Genomic DNA, 13,291 nt, shown 5'->3' on the forward strand with positions numbered 1-13,291 from the left:
TATGCAAATGAAGGGACTTGTAGATTCAGGTATTTTTTCTGATTCCCTGCCATGACTTTCAAATTCAGATTCCCTGAAAACAAATTTTTACTTCCATCCATATGTGCTTGCATTTGAAAATTCAATTAGGTCTGATGGCTGCTATTAATGCCAGAATGCTGGCTGAGCTTGGTTGCTTTACAGTCTCTCACAGCTTTGTAAAGTTAAAAAAAAAATCCCTGAATTATTGTGGGGGGTCATATTTATGTTATTATTTGTGTTGCTGGACCACTGTGAGCACTCAAATTTGTTTTTATGATCATGCTCACTTTTGTGTAACTTAAGGTTGTTTATTTGGTCAACGAATGAGTGCAGTATTAATAAAATTATGAGGTAATGATCTAACATCACTATTCCAACAAAATGACTTATTGATATGTAATGTAACATTAACATTGCCTTAGAAAATCTCTAATACATGCTTTGAACATGTATATCCATGTTCTCCCCTGAAAGAAAATTCTATTGCTTATTTAATAAGTCAGTTAAGCTGAAACCAAAGACTATATTCTATTTTTCTCTGTATATAGAAATAGTAATGTAATTTGACCTTCTGTCATCAAAAGTAAATGTATGAAGAAAATCAATAGTCAACATTTTCCAGTGTAAGCTTCAGCTTATTCTTGTTGGCTGTCTGAAAGGGGCTGCTGCTATGAGAGGTGCTTGTCTTAAAGATTTCCCTATGCTTGACACCTGGGATAACTTCAGTAGCAGGAGCTCTGAAAATCTAAATTACTCATCTCTGCTCTGTGTTCATTGCTGTCATTCAGCTGAATGAAATTAAACTTGCCACTTGTATCATCACACAGAAGAAAATGATAAAACAACTTTTTTTGAAAAATGTTATTTCATTTAATTAAGGAGTAAATAGAATTCTGTCCTACTTCAATTGTTTGGTATAAAAACTACAACATAAAAAAAGGGGAAGTAGTAAGTTTCCATGAGAAGTTCAGCAAGTAGAAGAAAAATCACAGATGGGCGGTACTTTTAGATATTCTTTGTACTTTATTTATCAGAAGGACTCACCAATAACTAAAATTTTACCATTCTTGCTTCCTTGTTAAATTCTGTCCTTAGTATTTGGGGGTGGGAGTGGGGAAGAGGTTCCTCTTGAAATTACTTTCATTTTTGGAGATGTTTGATTAATTTCTTTTTTTAAATTTTTCACAGTTGAAGGATAATTACAATACCATGTTAGTTTCTGCTGTACAATGATTGTAAATCAGCTACAAGTATAGATATCTGGACCCTCCCTCCCCCTCCCCATCCCACTCTTCTACCTATAGGTCATCACAGAGCGCAGAGCTGAGCTCCCTACGTTATACAGCGGTTTCCCACTAGCTATCTATTTCATACATGGCAGTGAATATACTCAACAGGGAGAAAACAATAAAGAAGTCTGGGGCAGATCTTTTTCTTGGTTCTCATACTTCTTTTTGTGTTCACATTTAAGAATGCATAAATTTCACATGAAAATTGGGATTGGTGGGTTGTTTTGAAAAGTCAGAAAAACTGGCCATGCTAAGTCTATGTTTTGGCACGACAAACATCAGTGAGCAGCTGCCTTCTTTGAATGGACACTTGAAATCCAACCGGCCGCAGACCTCACCAGTCTCTATTGTCTCTCTGCTCAACCAACCTGCTTCACTCAGTTGAATTGCTGGCATGAACCTGAAGATATTTGTATTTTTATATATATTGACCTATCCATCTATATTTGAATTGATATATATTATTAGTATATTACCATTTTTTAACAGCTGAAGAATACCTACAAGGACAAAGTCTATCTCTGATTACTTTAAATATTTTTCTAGGTTATTGATGACTTTAGGCATTTCACATAGATAATTTTTTCATTTGTAAAGCTGGAGATAGTTTTAACAATTCCTATCTTTTTCAGTTGTATGACAATTAATAATATGATGCATATAAAGCATATTGCAGAGTAGGTATGCAATAAGTGTTGGCTACAGTGTTCTGTGATACAACAAAACAAACTTGGCTTTAAAAATTGATTCTGCATTCCTATCACTCCATTTCATATAAATGATGCCATGGATCAAGATCTTTGATTTTCAGTTGCATTTTCCCCCTTGAGTGGTCGGGGATAATTGCCAATGGACATGGGGCTTCTGTCATTCTGGGTGAATCTTTTGGTCTTGAGCTTTGAGCGGGATAATGAATGAATTAGGAAAGCTGAAGCAAACATGTGGGTGGATAGCCCTTGTCAGAGCTTTGATTTCAATTCCTTACAGAACAACAGAAATATTCGTTATATTTTCATCCCTTTCAAAATGCAAAGAATAGCAGAGCTTCAAAAACAGGACAGTAAGGCACTATCCTAGAGGAAGTTGTTTTAGCCAATTTAAAAGCAGCCTTCAGGAATCAGGGCATAGATGCTTTCCTCATTATTCTTCCTGCTCATTATTTGGCACCATTATCTGTTTTGATCCCTTTCTACAGATTTTTCAACGTTAATGTGCTGCAAACATGACTCTTGGATCCAATAGAGGGTCTGCACCTCATGCTAATGAACACAGTAGATCATTAAACAGATTTCTGATTTACTACCTTTAATTTCTTCTTCAGGAGCAACAACAGAAGCTTGTGGGTGGAGGTGGAGGATCTCTGATTACAATCATGGATAGAGAAATGGTTTCTTCTGACATTTTTCTTTCAGAGAGACTAAGCAAAATTGCAGTACAGTTTAACAGTACTCTTAACTCACTGCAGGTTACTATGGAAACAGGAATCTGGCACCAACATGAAAGGCATTTAGGGAATCTGTTAGGCTTTAACATTAGCATGATCTAAGCATTCTTGCTCACCACTAACAAGTCTAGCATCTCTTTTAGAATAACATTAATATTCATTAAATTTCTCTGCATGTGGTTTGGGGATCTTCATATCGAATTTGAGGTCATTTTTTTTGTGAGTGACCAACTCATCAGAGAACATGCATTTTGTGGAACTATACTTAGCTCATCTAGCATATGAAACAAGATTCACTCTCCTTACACTGTTATTTTCCCATGATCCAGATTTAGATTTTAATAGAGAAGAATATGATTGCAATGGCAATTAAAGAAATCTGCTAATAATTAGGAAGTTTATTTATAATAAAGAAGAACCAAATGGGAATTTTTGTTCTATAAAAAAAAGTTTAATAGAAACAGGCCCTTTGATCATTTACTTGTGCTAGGTAACTTTTAGGTTAGCTCTCATGTGTAAGTTTAGTTTGGCTAAGTATGTACATATATATTAGTATTTGTTTTTGACGACAGTTTACTTTGGAATCTTATAACACTAAAAGCTTATGTTGTTGGCAAAATCAGTTGGACTTTTTGTTTTTCTCTCAAGGGCTGTATGACTGTGATTTAAAAGCCACCAATTTGTTTAAAGCAATTATAGCAATGACTAAATTACAATTTTCTTTTGTTTCACAAAAGAAGAAAATTTTTGGTGGACTTATTGGAAAAAAATGAGACATTATTTTTGAATTATGTTTCAAACTCTTCCAATTATTTTTATGTGAATTAAGTCACTGGTTCATCAGTTAGTCTCCTTCTCCAGTTGACCTCCCAAATTGGTACTGTGTCTTTCCTGTTGAAAGTTTCTGAGTGGTATTTAATGCCCATTCCTAGGGCAAGCAGCAAGTATTTTGTGATGAATACATCAGATTTGGAGTCAGAAAGCCCAAGTTCAATTCTCAGCTCCACTTTTTTCCAACTGGATGGCATTTTGGGTAAGGTATCTAAACACTTTCATCCTGTGGTTGTTACAAAGATTGAGATAATGCTTATGCAGTACTTAGCAGATTTCTGCTATAATATATACATACTAACATATAACACTCAGTGAATTTTAATTACATCATTATTATATTAATTTTATAGTTTGAATAATCTGACAAGACTGCTAAGCTAATATTTCCCTTTTTATTAAAACCAAACATCCTAGCAGAAATTAGTTCTTTCTTTTTCATGAGCTTGCTGTTCATTTTCATGAAAAGTGGATTACAATTAATAAAGTCTCCAAAACTCAGAAAACAGGTAAGAAATGAAAATAATGAGACCATGCACAAACTGGAAATTTGATTGGTAGGTGACAGGTTAAACAAAACCAACCTACTCTTCAGCTGTAGTTGAGAAGAGTCAAAATGCGTCTAGCAGCAGTCAAGTTGCTGGCTCATCTAGCTTTTAGACCAGAATCAATTTGTCTGTAATAAATTATTTATCATGAACATATTCAGAATCTATGATTATTTTAACTTGATATTTAATTTCTTGAATGTTGAGTTTTAAACATGTAAATTAAGTATTTCCCTTTCCAAGCCACCTGACATGGAAGCAAAGTGTAAAAACAAAATGGTATTGAATGGAGACAAAAGGTGAACTCGATTAATGACATAAATAATTAGCTCTTGAGAATATGGCTTAGCTTTGGGGTAACAGTGGAATTTTTTTTAAGTTTCATCCCAGAATTAGACAAATGTAAACACCCAGGTACTGGAAGCACTGGGAAAGAGTTTTAGGGGCCAAGATCACTACTATAAAACTTGTAGCATGAATGAGAATAGAATGATGGTCACAGTAGGCAGAAAGCTTCCAGAGACAAAGGCGAGAACAACTGAGATGCTGAGGTCCAGTAGATGCTCTGGCCAACATCAGACTGGAGTACATGCTCTGTGGAGGCAGGCAGATCCAAAAAGAAAGGAGTGGGGAGAGTAAAGCCAAGCCAAGCTTTCCCAGTTTCCTATTGCCCAAATCACCAATCAGATGAGAGGAGTGACTGAAGTCGGAGTATTATTCTGATCGATGGTCCTCCACGTTGGTAGAGAATAAATGCATTAGGTGATGATGCTGTAACAAAATATCACAGAGTGGGTGATTTAAGCACCAGAAATGTATTATCTCACAGTTCTGGAGCTAGAAGTCCAAGATCAAAGTGTAGCTTTGGCTTTTTTCTGAGCGCTCTCGTTCTTGTTCCTTTGGTCTTGCAGATGACCCCCTTCTCACTGGACTTTCCTTTGTGTACTTATAGCATCGGTGTCTCTTTGTGTGTCCAAATTCCCTCTGCTTATAAGAATATCAGTCAGATTGGATTAGGACCCACTTAATGACCTCATTTTAATTAATCATCTCTTTAAAGGCCCTATCTCCAAACACGGTCACACACTGAGATACTAGAGATCAGAACCTCAACATAATTATTTAAGGGGAATACAGTTCAGTCCATAACAATCAAAGTGCCCCATAACAGCCTAGTAATAACTAGAGATTGCACATCATGATTAATTCTTCTGTAACTTCCTTTTTTCTTTTCTTCTTTCCAGGACCCAAGCTGCCTTCACAATGAGGCACGATGAAGGGCAAACCTGTAGCCAGTAACTTATAGTATTAATGATGTACAGAAACAAAATGAGAAATTGCTAAGGCTATCTTTAAAAGACCATTTACCACCTGGTTTCTTGATGGACATTTTAAATTCCAGCAAGTTCAAAATGTTCCAAAATGGCTAATCTTTTCAGAAGTGCCAATAAAAACGAAAGGATAATTTATTTTTTGAAAAATGAAGGATTATATTTTACCAGATATATTTTGTTATATTTCTGTGTGACATGGAGTTCTAAAATTGCATTGAAACAATTTCCTGCTGGAGAACAGTTTGTTTTAATAAAGCTAAACACAGAGAGTAAGAATAATGATAAAGCCTGTTAGCTTTGGAACAAATAACTATAAATGAAATGAAATTAAGTGAAACCATAAAGAAAAATCTTTTTTTTTTTTCCACAGCATCTTTCCACAGAGACATCAAGAACTTTATAAATGCTCATTAGTTAGGTTATCTGGTGCACTGCACCGTGGAAATTGCCTTTGTAGTCAAATCTAAACTTTTCAGATCTTGCAACCTGACCATGGAATCCAGGAAAAAAAGAAGTTTCTTTAAAAATTTCCAGATTCATACCTTCGTTCCTATGTTCTTCTCATTCTTTGTGTATGCCATGTAAATGGGAAAGGTTTATGACCAGGCCTTACCCCAAATTTCTGGATTTCACTTTAATCCATAGGCAGATATTAGAAAAAAATGGAATCTGGAAAGAAAAAAAAAAAACTCAGTCCCTATTTTTTCATTGCGTTTAAATTACTAATTTTAATATCAAGAATTAAGACTAACTGAGTACTATACTAGACATAATTCAAACTACTTTTAAACACAGTGACCATGGCAGTCTGGGTTATGGAAATACCAACATATAGAATGAAACATAGTGTCTAGTCCCAGGGTGTTCACAGTCTAATTGGGAAATTAGACATTAGCAACTGTAGTATAATCATAGGTTATATACAATTTTATATATAATAACTGTAGTACTTGCTTATGAAGTCTAGGTTATTTAATAGTAACATAGGAAGCAAAGACTCACTTTGTTTAGATAATCAAGGAAAGGTTCTCAGAGGAGAAGACAATTAACCTGGGACTTGAAGGATGTGAAGAATTTTGTAGGAAAGTATTTCCCCAAGGTTAAGGCAGAACATAAGAGAACAACAGAGAAAAATACATATAAGACACAGTGATGGAACACTTGGTGTGAAAAATCAGATAATAGAGGATTTTGACTAAGACTTTGAGAAATGGGAGAAATAAAAATACTTGTTCTCCTGGAAGACGGTTCTAGAAGCATGTGAGGGTGGCATGCACATAGGAAAGCAAACAGGTAGACGATTTTTCCTATGAGAGTTTACAAGCCAGGTTTTCAAGGGCAACATGAACATGATGTTCTTTCTTAGTTAACTTCTTGCTCCAAATATCCAAGAGCTTTGAAGATGTGGTCGCTTTAACACAATGTTCTCACACAGTCTATCATCTCCTCCTTGAGGAGCATAACATAATCATAAACAGATAAATTCTGATTTGTCTCATCAACACAAAATCTAAATTCTTTCCAGACCACTCCTTTATTGAACACTTTACATGTTTTCACATTGTTTATGGTTCTCATTTTTCCCCAGACTCTAAACAAAATCCTATTCAAAAATCAGGTAGTCAATGATAAGCATGGCTTTTTGTCTCCACTTTACAAAATCTCTCTCTCTCTTACCTCTGCTACTGTTGACATCTCTTACTTGGTTGTGCCATTCATTACATTTTTCAGCCCATATGCCATTAAAAGTGCAGCCAAAGGTTGGCTGGAAGCCATTCTCAGATGTTTTAGAGAAACAGATTGGTTAGCATCACAAAGTGTTTACCCCCCACTTCTTGGCTGGTGAAACTGGGGAGAGATTTCAACTTCACACTAAGGCTTTTATTTTTTTAAACAAATTCATGATGTCTGTTGATTAATGTGTGTGAAACAAATTACACTGGAGTCTGGGAGTTTTTACCTGTGCTGGCAAATTGCTCTTAGTTTTTGATTGGTCTTCACTCAACGATAACTCTAAACTGTAGAATCTCTTTGTGTATAGTCTCTAGCACAACCAAATGTCTGGTTGACACCTCCACTTGGATTTATCACTGACATCTGAAATCTAACATGTCCAAACACAGGCTGCCTCCCACAGCTCTCCTCTCCATTTTATTAAATGGAATCACTATTCATCCAGCTGACCAGGGTTTATACTTCGGAGATGTCCGATGCTCCTTTCTTTTTCTCATCCTTTAAATGCAATCTATCACCAAGTCTTATTAGTTGAAGTCTCAAAATATATCCCAGCTATAAGTTCTTCCTACCAACTTCACCACTGTTTACCAAGTAAAATGGCCTGAATTGCTGCTTAATCCTTTCAACTAATGTCCCTGCTTTTGTCCTTGAGATATACCTCCATTCTTACTGTACCAGCAAAGCAATACATCTTATAAACATGTAAATCCTATCCTATAACTCCTTGGCACAAAATTCTCCAATACTTTCCTACTGTGGTCAAAAAATATCCTTTTCACAGACCACAACTAAAGTCCATCACCCTTTACCCTCCAACTGGGCAAACTGATTAGAAGGCTTAACTGCACCTTCCTTTGGTGCAGGTGAAAGATTGAAAACACACAATATCCTGACAACATGGGAGCTATTGGCCCAACCCTCCTCCAACCACAATGAAAACCCTAAGTCAATCTCCTTTTTTGCACTGTCATTTTTGAATCAACTCAGGAAGCCTACCCTGTTCTTCCAGAAAGCTATGTAAGGAACAAACCTTCTCATACTCTCTTGGTGTGTGTATGTGGTCATTGGTCTTGACAACCCAAACAAATTTTGAGTGTGGGGGGATCCATCCTTGCAGTGCTACTATCTATCAATCTATCTATCTATCTATCATCTATCAATCATCTATTTATCTTCTCTCCTCATCATCTGGAGTTTTCATATGTGCCTCATTTACTTTTGGTGGTGTGTATACCTTTTGCTCCAACTTCTCTACATTTAAAATTTCTATAAAAAGACCCCTATCATTTCTACATATAGACTTAGAGTTTAGGCCTTTATTCCTTCTCCTAAAAACTTTCTTTATATCATTTATTACAAATTATTATCACTGACAATGACTCTCTCCTGAACCAAACTCTGATAGGCTCCTCTGAGCCTGACTCAGCCCCATCTTTGACATGTTTTCAAGATTCTGGTTTAGTAAAAATCCTGTGTAATCAGTTTAGCAAGGATTCCCCTTCCCCTGGTGTTTATACTTAGTAGTTTTCTATCCACAGACCCCTACCCTGCTCTTTGGCTATAAATTTCTCTTTTTCCTTTCTGTTTTTAGAATTGAGCCCAATCTCCCCAATATTGCAAAAATCTATTGCAGTAGTTCCTACACCTACCAAGATAGTTTTGAATAAACTCTGTCTTTCCGTTCTAACAAGTGTCAGAATAAATATTTCTTTAGTACCAACCTTGGATATTTTGAGAAGAGAGAGAGAGCTCTCTTCCGTTTATCAGCTTGCTTGTCATTAAGAACAGTTCATTTGCCCTAATGGGAATTTGACCTTCTTCTATTTATCTCTGTCAAATTTTCTAGCTTTTGAGAAATTAATTTTAAGTACTGTCATCTTATGGTCAGAAAACACAATGTCTGTCACTTTAGTACAATCTCTATTTCTACAAACTCATCAATTTTCTTGGTAATCATTTCACGCTTTTGATAATACTGACCACCCATATGAGCACAGATACTCAAATCCAGAGTCTCTAATAGTATTCACCTACAAATAATACTTTAATGTGTAGTTTCTCTGATTGTTTTTGTTTATTTCCAAACCTGGATACCAAGAGTAAATGAATTTACTCCACATTCCATACTTTATGTTATACAAGTGCTATATTCTCGGGAAAATTTCCTCATTTGCATTTATAAGGGGCATATAATCCCAAATCTCATCCTCATCGCTGCATAATAATAGCTGTAGTTTTTGTTTTGACATTTTTTATCTTTCTACAATAAACACAAAAAATACCACTCCCCTCTTGGCTTGGTGATCAGTGTTTTCCCATCCGCCATGGCACACTGGCTGTCACATGCCTTCCCTTTCTCCATGGTAAATGTCTTTTATGCTCTGAATAATGTTTCAGAATTCACTCAGAACAGTTTGCCAGGTGGCTGTTTCAATATATTTAAATGATCTCAAGAGATAACATCTATTTACCATTCAGTGTCATTGTCAAAAACCCTTAACATAATCTCTTATCAAAACACTTCCCTTTTTTCTTCTATCTTTTGTAGTTAATGACTGAGACCTGAGACAGCTTTGCTGAGCTACTCAGTCCAGGCTTTATGATTGAGCCTGGATCAGAATCCGGGAACCAGTCTTCTGCTTGGTTAGTTACAGTACCGGTTTATTGATGCTCTCAGAACTGAGAAAGCTAAAAATTCCACTGACTGAGCTCACAAGAAATTGAAACATAAAACAAAATGTTCCTCTATAAATAAATAAAACATGATAAAACTAACCAAAGACCAGAATGTTTATACTGTTTGATTAGCACATTCTATTTCTATGAAAACAGCTGTATGGGAAACTGTAGTGTTTTCATGTGAATCTGATATGACAACAAGGCTATCATAAAGGCTGGTATCAGAGACCTACCATATTGGGATGAACCGCCTCCATGTTCAGGGACAATTCTGACAAGCAGAGATTCAGACCTTCCCTTGGATGGTTTTCTTCTGTCCTAGTCTCCAAGTAGACCACTTTCTCTCCATTCACATATTCCTTCATGGGACAATAGCTTCAAAATAATAATAATAATCTTATAGTAAGTGCCTATAATGCTCCTAATGTTTTAAGAAAATAATAATAATGATAATAAACATATTAATTACAAATTCCAGATGTTGTTCTAAACAACTTGTTTATCCTCATAGCAACCTGATGAAGCAGGTACTTCTTACAATCTTTATTTTAAAAACTATGTTGGGAAACACATATTCTTTACAAAGAGTGTATAAAATGTAAATATTGGTAAAAATAAGCACCTAAATATCCACTACCCAGCTTAAGAAACAGAACATGAATCTCCCTCCTTTCCTACATTATCTCAATGGAGCAGTATCTTGACTGTGTTGTTAGTAACTCCCTTTCTTCTCTCTGGGCTTATTCGATTGACTTTTTATCTTATTGATTTGCAAGGCTTTTTTCTCCACTATATTCTGAATATCAGTATTTTATGTTTCCTATAAAATGCTAATATCTTCTCCCAGTTTATGGTTTTTCTTTTTACCATCTTTACTGTATATTTTGCAATTAATTTTAATGTAGTCCAATTTATCACTCTTTATAATTTAAAATTATTTTTTCTTGAAAAAAAGCTCTTCCTAAACCTGAGCTTGTAATAATATTATTCATTATTGCCTTCAAAAAATTTGATGGTTTGGCTTTCACCCTTTAGAAATGATTTTTATGAATGTTGTAGCAGGAAGGTAATTATTTACATATTCTAGATAAACAAACTGAGGCAAGGACATTGTCTTACTCAAGGTTTTCAGATGTTAGGTTGTAGAGCTAGATTTAAACCTAAGCAGTCTGCTTTTGAAGTCCATACTTCTATATCTGCCTCAGAGGCAGACATAGAGGGTATATACTCAGAGGGTATTATTAGAGAAATTATACAGACATGGGAACTGAGGCCCAGCGAGGTTAAGTGACTTGCTCAAGGTCACAGAGTCAGCAAGAGTTACAGACAGTATGCAAACTTCAACATGCCTTAGACCAGAGTTTGTATATTTCTCTTTATACGTCCTGTCTTCTAGGGATCACATGCTGGTCTGTGGATTCTATTCCCATGAATGCTCTGCTCTCTGTTTTATTTTGGGAGTCATTTTTTTCTCTTCTGCAAAGAACTGGCTTTACTTGTACTCTTTGCACTTCACTTGTTTAACCCACAAATTAAAAAATTTATCTCCTGGTTTTGTATTAATCTTATCTCACCTTTTTCTGATTCATCATATCACTTTATTTATTAATCTGAATTGATATGTAATTTTCACCTCTTAGAGCCCCATCTGCTGACCTTCTAATATTCTGCATTCAGATTCTATTTATAGAGGATAATCTTACTTTGAGCTTCAGGTTACCTCTTTTTCAGTGATTGCAATTGACACTTCAAGGATTTCTTTGATCTTGCTCCTTCCCTTATCCTTATGTTCATCTTTTACTATTTCTTCTACTTAATTTTGTTTCATTCTTTCCTTCATCCATTCAACCAGCACACACTCAATTCTACATCCCAAGTCTAAGGCACTGTTCTAGTGCTGAAAGAAAAACATGCTCTCACCCTCATGAAGCTTGCATTCTAGTGGAAAGGCAGATAATAAGCAAACAAGTAGATGCATAACATGTCAGATGATGTAAAGTGCTATGGGAAAGGAAAGGAAACATATCAGCTTGAGTTGTTTTTTTTTTTTAATTAATTGATTTATTGGATGCTATGCAAAAGGAACTAACAACTGACAAATATCCTAAGTCCTAGATTTGGCTTACTGTTGTATTTATTTAGAATTTTATTATTTTTCAAATATTTTTGTTCAATTTCACTTACACTCAGCTATTTCTCTAGAGCCAATGAAATTAGCTGACTTTTCCTTGTCATGCCTTGCAGGGGCAGAGTTAAAGGTAAACTTGATAAAAGTCGACTACTGTTTCTGACTCTTAAAGATAATATAAATGTTCCCTTTTGTGGTTACTGGCAGTTCAAAGGAAGCAAACCTGTCACTTCTGGGTTTTAGGGTGTCCTTGATTCAGCCTAAATTATCTCAAAGTACAGCCTTTTATGCATACAAGTGACTCTTTCTATTTTGCTGATATATATACCTCTGCTCAAAATGCCATTTGTTCTGTTGTCACATATTGAAATTCTGCTCATCTTTCAAAATCCAAATCAAATATCATCACCCCATATCTTGCAATGAAAATTTCTCTGACTATCTGAAGCAAAATCCAAGTGCATACCCAAGCATGCTTCATCTCTCTTAGCTCATTATATCTACTCTTGCAGTGTTTTAGTATCAAACACATGGAGTCCCTTAGTATATGCAATTGCAATTTCCTTAGGGTATAAAAAGACTGACTTTAGGGCACCTCAGTTACAATAATATTTCTTATTTAAGACTGTAAGTTCTCCAACAACCACAATCTAATAGACTTATTTTATAAACTTTTAGATGTATTTATTGGACAGAGTTGAATGGCATGATTAGTTGGATTGAATAGTCTTTCCTTCTTCCATGAAATCATTTAAGACCTACTCTATGCCTTCAACTGTGTCATGAATATAACAGAGATCCTGTCTCATAGACTGGTAAGGGAGACAGATGAGATGGCAACATGCAGTGTGGTGGAAATGGAGAAGCAGAGAGCCAGCACAATTTCTTAGTTACCAGCTTTGACACTTGCTTTTTGTGCAGCTTTGGATATGTCTCTTAATCTATTGGTACCTAAAATTTTTCATTTACAAAATGAGAAGAGTAAATTCCCATCTTTCAAGGAGATTTTTAGGTGTAGAGATAAAGTCCAACATAATTATCAATAAATGGGAGTCATTATTATCACTGTAGTATGATCTTGCAAAAATGTGAAAGTGTTAGTTGCTCAGTCATGTCCAACTCTTTGTGACCCCCATGACCTGTAGCCCGCCAGGCTCCTCTGTCCATGGAATTCTCCAGGCAAGAATACTGGAGCAGGTAGCTATTGCCTTCTCTTCCTGACCTAGGGATCAAACTTAGTCTCCTGCATTGCTGGTAGATTCTTTGCCATCTGAGCCACC

The sequence above is a fragment of the Cervus canadensis genome, chromosome 2, assembly GCF_019320065.1.
Source record: "Cervus canadensis isolate Bull #8, Minnesota chromosome 2, ASM1932006v1, whole genome shotgun sequence".
NCBI classification, from domain to species: domain Eukaryota; kingdom Metazoa; phylum Chordata; class Mammalia; order Artiodactyla; family Cervidae; genus Cervus; species Cervus canadensis.